This window comes from Ailuropoda melanoleuca, chromosome 8 (genome assembly GCF_002007445.2).
Source record: "Ailuropoda melanoleuca isolate Jingjing chromosome 8, ASM200744v2, whole genome shotgun sequence".
Taxonomy (NCBI): domain Eukaryota; kingdom Metazoa; phylum Chordata; class Mammalia; order Carnivora; family Ursidae; genus Ailuropoda; species Ailuropoda melanoleuca.
Genome location: NC_048225.1, coordinates 15,746,389 through 15,753,437, shown reverse-complemented (window position 1 = coordinate 15,753,437; position 7,049 = coordinate 15,746,389).

The window sequence follows — 7,049 nt, the reverse complement described above, 5'->3', positions numbered from 1 at the left end:
AGCCGGCTTCCCAGCCCTGTGCCCCGGTCCACCTCCTTTCCGCAGCCGCCCTGCCCCACCCCGTCTTCCTTCCATGGGGGGGTGGGTAACTGCCTTATGCTTGTTGTCAGCGTTGTTCTTGCCACCAGCCAGCTGAGAGCCTGGCACAGCTCTGGAACCCTCGTGCTCTAGGGCAGGACCCAAGATGCCTACAGTCGGCTCTATTTTCTTCTGTTCTAACCACCCATTAACTCATCAGGAATTCACTGAGCACCCACTGCGTACTTGTCTTAGACGGGCCCTGACTTAGACACTGGTGGCCATAGACGTGGCCCAGAGTGGGCAGAGGGGCAAGGCAGCAGCAGGTAAAACAGCCCCAGGGTGAGTCCTCAGTGGCAGGGCCGCCTGGAAATTGCAGAAAGTTCCACCTGGTTAGACTCTGAGTGGGAGGCGTGGGCCTGGCCGGGAGCGGAGGACTGCTCCCCCGCCGGAGCGGCCATACCCAGCCTGCCCTGTGCACCCCCCTCCCCCTGGGCACTGCTGCTTCTGCCCGGATGGATCAGGAGGACTCCCAGGTGGGAGGGAGCTGGTGCCTGGCCGTGCCCCACCTGTTCCCCATCCTCCCCTCAGCAGTCCTCCCTCTAGACAGCCCTCAGGCTGGGCTGTGACTCAGGCAGAGCTGGCCTCATCTTCGTCCCTGTGACTTACGCCTCTGCCTCTGGGGCATCGGGCAGCCTCCTCTGCCCCCCTTGCCTTTCAGGGAGTGCTCCGCCTGGCTCTGGCTGTGTCTCTGTGTCTGGTTCTAGTCAGTTCTGATCCCGGCTGTGGCACTGGTTCTGGGTCTGGGTCTGGTTTGGTTGTGGCTCTAGCCACGGGTCTGACGGTGCTGTGGCTGGGGGTCTGGCTCTGGTTCCCGTCGTTGGCTCAGTTACGCCCCCAGGTGAGGTCTTCAGCAGGAAGCCAGACCTCGCCGGGGCCGGGAGGACAGATCTGCCCTCACAGCCTCCTCCTGGGGAGGGGGCCACCCCCATCGCTGAGCCAGGGTGGCGGCAGGGGCAGCCATACGGTGGAGTGGAGGAGAGACTGGAAAAACATGGAAGACATGGAAGGAATTTTGGGACACCACAGACGTAGCTGCTTCTAGGTAACCCTAAAATCTGTTAGGGTGCTTAGCTCCAGAGGAAAAAATTAGTAGTATGGTTTAAGGGGTAGGAAGGAGAGCTTTGCCGCCAGATTCTATGGCGTTCGAAACCCAGTTCTGTTACTTATTAACCTTATGACCTTGGGCAAGTGACTTAACCTCTCTCTGTCTCAGTTTCCTCCTCTGTAACATGGGGAGAATGAAAGTCCCCACGTTGTGAGATTATGGGAGGACTGAGGAAGCGAATCCACGTTCGGGGTTGAGCCCAGGGCCTGCCACATGGTAAATGTTTAATAAACAGTGATAGGAATGCTATTTATTAATGGTACACTGTCCGATCCTTCTGATGGACAGGTGAGTGACCTTTGCCTGCCATCCAATGGGGGGTTTTCACAAGGATTTATTGCCTCCCTCTGTGAGGATAAGAGACCTGCAGACTTGGGGGGGTGCCCTCCATCATCCTCAGATTTTTGGGGGGAAATGTTTAGGTTTGGCCGCTGGGATGTCTTCATGACTAGTTCTCGGTCTTGATTTCCTCAATGGTAACATGGGGACAATGCACTCTCACTGGTTAGTAGGGAAGTTTGGTGTGGCCTGGATGGAAGACACAGGACTGAGTCCCAGCTGTGCTGTGTGACTGTGGGCAAGTCACTTCTCCTCTCTGGGCTTCTGTTTCCTGTTTCCTCAGCTGAACCATGTACCATACACCAGGGAGAGTCATGAAATTAGGGATAATCCATGGGCAGAGAGTCTGCCCTCGGTTAGAAATGGTAGCTCGTATCGTCACTGATGACGGAGATGGAGAAGCAGCTCAGGGGTCTGGGAGGCCACTGGACATGTCTGCATGTTCCTTGGAAGAGAGAGCTACCCTACCGCAACCTCAGGATGAAAAGTACATTTGAGGGGCGCCTGGGTGGCTCAGTCGTTAAGCGTCTGCCTTCTGCTGAGGGAGTGATCCCAGGGTCCTGGGACTGAGCCCCACAGCGGGCTCCCTGCTCCACTGGGAGCCTGCTTCTCCCTCTCCCACTCCCCCTGCCTGTGTTCCCTCTCTTGCTGGCTGTCTCTCTGTCAAATAAATAAACAAAATTAAAAAAAAAAAAGAGAAGAAAAGTGCATTTTATTTCCCTGGATGCCTTTCTGCAATGTTAGCACTGTTGGAATGCAGGCAAGTTTGGGTTGAATGTGCATGGGAGGGGGAGGGGGAAGGCAGGTGTCTTCCGAGGTCTTGGGAGCAGCCCAGGGCACAGACTTCTTTTGATGACCATCTCTGCTCCGTGGAGCTCGAGCTGATTGACCCCCTCCTAACCTCTGGGCCGGCCTCACCACACCTGTTCAGTCTGCTTTCAGGTTTTTCTTTCCCTTCTAGCTTTCACAATTCTGGGGAAATTAGTTTCCAGAAATCAAACAGCAGGGAGGAAACCCAGAGGTCACCCAATCCATGGCCAACCTCAAGGCGGGTCCACAAATCACCTTCCCCGTCAAAGGAATGGATGTTAGCTCAGGGGAGACGGACACCCCGCTGTCCGACTCCAGTCCCTCTGGCTGTGCTGTGTGCCTCTTCCCTCTTATTTGCCCTCTGGAGAAGGGGAGAGAAGCTGGCCAGCCAGCGCCTACATCCAAATAACCCTCCCTGGTTAAGAAGGGTGTTATTAAGCCACCCGTCTCCAGGCTAAATAATCCCAGTGCCTTCACCCTTTCCTCTCCGGTTGTGTTTTCCAAGTCTTTAATTATTTTCACTGCCTTTCTCTGTGGGATGCAACCCTATAATCATAGAATTTCAGAGCTGGAAGGTACCTGGGAGATGCACGGGAGAGAGCCAGGCGCAGAGGGTTAAAGGCCTTGCCCCGCCCAGGCTGGGGGACTGGGGGACGGGGCNACCCGTCTCCAGGCTAAATAATCCCAGTGCCTTCACCCTTTCCTCTCCGGTTGTGTTTTCCAAGTCGGGGGGGAGGAAGCCCAGTGTCCCCTAGACAACTCCTTCTCTGCCATTCCTCCTCCAGCAGGTAAAGCCCTGCTCATGTTTCCTTAAACAGATCCTTGGTGAGCAGTTTTTGTGACCTGTGCACCGTCCGGGCATTTTCACAACTGTTACCTCCTTAATCCCTCAACAGTCCTGCCAAGGAGCTGTGATTAGCCTCATTTTGTAGGCCAGGAAATTGACTCCAAGAGATTAAGTAACTTGCTCAAATTCACACACCTAGAGAGTTCCAGGGCTCCTCCGCCCAAACGCCACACCCCTACCCTGCACCCCTACCCCACACGCTACTCTCACCCCAAGCCACCTGCACCCACAGAGAGCCAACCCCCTCAGGCCCTGATGGAGGGTCCCCTTTCATGAGAAGCTTCTCAAAACCCCCGGGAGACCAGAGCTGGGCTGTGGCAGGACTCGGCCAGGATTCCATAGAGAAATAGAACCTATAGGATATATATTTATATAAAGAGATTCATTTCAAGGAATTGGCTCATGTAATCGTAGGAGCTGGTAAATCCAAACTCCAGAGGGCAGGCTGGCAGGCTGGAGACTCAGGCCGGAGCTGCTGATTCAGTTTTGAGGCACAATTTCTTCTCCTCCAGGAAACCTCCGTTTTTACTCTTAGGCCTGTCAACCGGTTCAATGAGACCCAACCACTTTATAGGGATAATCTTCATTTAAAGTCAACTGACTACAGGTATTAACCACGTTGACAAAAATCCCTTCACAGCAACACCTGGATTAGTGTTTGATTAAATAACTGGGTATTAGGGCTTTGCCCAGTTGACACATAAAGCTACTGATCACAGCCTCCTTTATGGGTGTTGCTGGGGAGCCACGGCGAGAAGTCTAGCCTGATCCAATGGGCCTTTTCCCCAGAGTCCTAGGCAAGGGTCGGGTAGGTGCCAAGCCAGGGGACATTGGGTTAGCGGATCCCTCTGTGGACCTCCCCATTTTGAAGGTGTCCTCGGTCAGGGTTAGGCCACCAGACCCAGGCCTGACCACTTGCCCCTGGTGAGGCCCCTCCTTGCTTCTGCTGACCTTGAGGGCTACAGTTAAGACCCAGTGTCTTTTCAGGGGCAAAAGGCCTGGAAAGAGCAAAGGAGGGGCCCTTGGAGTGGGAGGAAGGGTAAGAAGACTATTGCTTGAATCCTGAGGACCCAGGAGGCCAAGGACCCTGGAAGGTGGGGACAGTGTCTCATGTCTTCTGCACCCCAGGCTGGGTCCAAGGCTCCCTGAAGATGTGCTACAAGTGTCTATTCCTTCCCCTTCCATTGCCCCCTCCCCCGCAGGTGGAGACAGGTAGAAATCAGTCCTGTTTTTAAAGTTGTTTTAAGAAGAGAATTTGGGAAAGCAGGATTAGTCCCGCCCAATCCAGAGAATTCTCCTTATATACAGTCTACCCTCCGATTTCAGGATACTCCACACTGTTAGGCTAGCAGAAATGAGAAAGCAAGACTTCTGAAGTTTTCTTACTGCTATGAAGTTTTGAACCACCACAGCCTTCTTGCTGCTGTCCACAACCAGAGGTACTCCAGGAGATGCTAGGAAGTCAAAAAACCACAGAGGCACTGGACGAGATCCGTCCCCTCCTGGACACAGTTGCCCCCTATCTCCCCCTATCTCCCCCTTCGCCGGGCCGGAGGATCAGTTCCTCATCTCTAACTCCCTTCCTTATAGAATATTTAAGTTAGACTCAAAGAAGAACTTCCGGCAGCCGACAGTCCTCAAGCTTGACGTGGATAGCTGAAAGGGGTGGTGAAATCTCTTTCCTTGTGAGTCTTTCAGAGGACGTTTCTAGATACAGTCTTGTTCAGAGGTTCCCGCCCAACCCTGGGATCCCAAGGAAGCCAGAGGAGTTTCCTCTTTGTAAGGGGTTTCTTTTTTTTTTTAAAGATTTTATTTATTTATTCGACAGAGATAGAGACAGCCAGCGAGAGAGGGAACACAAGCAGGGGGAGTGGGAGAGGAAGAAGCAGGCTCATAGTGGAGCAGGGAGCCCGATGTGGGGCTCGATCCCATAACGCCGGGATCACGCCCTGAGCTGAAGGCAGACGCTTAACCGCTGTGCCACCCAGGCGCCCCGTAAGGGGTTTCTTCTTTTATCTGGAGGTGATTGGTGATGGAGTCAGGTGTTAACCAGGCCACAGCTGTGGGTGGGTGAGGCCGCATATACCTGCTGAATCAGGGGAGGCTTCTAGGAGGGGAACAGCTTTGAGATGCCTCATGAAAGAAGCCTGGGAGGAAGCTTGGGGTTGGCAGGTAGGTGGGCGTGGGAGAAAGCGACACCGTGGGGGCTGGCTGGGCCTGCCTCGTCTGAAGAGGCAGACTTCACCCCAGCTCTATAAGGACACGTCTCTGGAGGCCACACCTGCCAGCTCTTCTCAGCTCCTAAACCTGCAAGGGCTAGGGTAGGGCCGCAGCCAAACTCCACCCGCACCTGGCATAGGGAGAAGCATGGCAGCCGGAGGGCTTTAAGCAAGGCTGGGGGGTGAACAGGATAAGATGGGAGATGAGTGACCAAGGGGGTTCATGGGATCCCTTTCTTTCAAGGCCTTTAGAAACGAAAACTTTCCTTTGCTGCCAGCCCCTACTCCCAAGTCACTGGGGTGGATATGTCGGCCTTTGGGGGGCTTTTTGCCAGTTTGCACGTGACCCATAGGCTCTGCAGGGTACAGGAAATGCATTTTTTGGGTTTGGAGTTGCAGAGGGGTGGGACCCGGGCAAGTCAGATTGAGTATACTTAGGCCCTTGAGTGGGCACAAAGGGCAGAGTTGGAGGGAGGGGTCTGGGAGCGCTCTGAGGGCGATCACTTCCCATGAATGGTCTTCAGTGCCCATCCCGGGCCTGAGTACTCCAGCGGGTAGAAATCCTTGCCTTTCTGGTTCAGCCCCATGGGCTGATGGGCTTGGGGTAGTGTGTGAGGGCTGCAGGCAGCCTGGGGGGACAGCTGTGTCTTTGGCTTCTTCCCCTGAGGTCTTTTCAGCCCCCGGCCTCTGGGGACCCCAGAAGACTGTACCATCCACCAGGCATTTACAGGGAGCAGTCGCCCAAGGAAGGGAGGGGTCTGAGGCCCCTGCTTGGGAGGACCGAAAAGCCAGTCCACCAGCACTGACTGCGAATTGAGCCAAATACGTATCTGCTGAGTCAAGTCCAATACTGCTTATGACTGGCGGGCAGGCTGTCCCTGGGCACGGAAAGTGAGCCCTGCTCGGCCTGCTGGGAGGGACCGGCCTCTCAGCGTGTCCTGGACTTCTCTTCTCTGGGTAGCCCAAGCCATTCACACAGATGTCTCTCATTCTCTGTTCATGCCAAATTCAAACGACTGACTCATTGGTCTGTTTTCTCACCAGACGGACTGTAAGCTTCCCAACGGCGAGCCCAGGACTCATTCATCTCTGTATGATCAGTCCCTGTTTGGCGCCTGGCACATGGAAGGATGCTAGAGAAATCTGTGTGAGTGAGTGAATCATTGATGGCATTGTGTGGTCTGAGCTAAATGCCTCTAGCAGGACGGATAGGGATGTGATGGGAGCTCAGAGCACAGAGCCATCGCTGAGGACCTGTGCCAGAGGGAAAGCCTCGTGGAAGAGAGAAATCAGCTTTGGTTTCCATTGCCTTGAAATCCCTTGCACCTGTCTTCCTCCCTCAGGACAATCGAGAGCAGTATTCTCGGGCATCTGTCTTTCTGTCTTCCCCCCTGCAGTCGATTTATCTCCCTCAATCACCCACCAATCCTCCGTGGTGTGTGGGAGCCAGCTTGGGAGCCAATAGTGTGGGTCTGTTCCCAGAACTCCTCGTGTTGGTAGCTTGGAATTGGCCAGGGTGGGAGAAATCGGCAAATGCTACAAACCAGTGCTTTTTCACCCTGGAGGGGTCAGGGCTAAAATTTGTCAGTGCACTTACCTACCTACTACTTACCCACCTCTTACCCTTCCCTTCCCTTCCCTTCCCCCC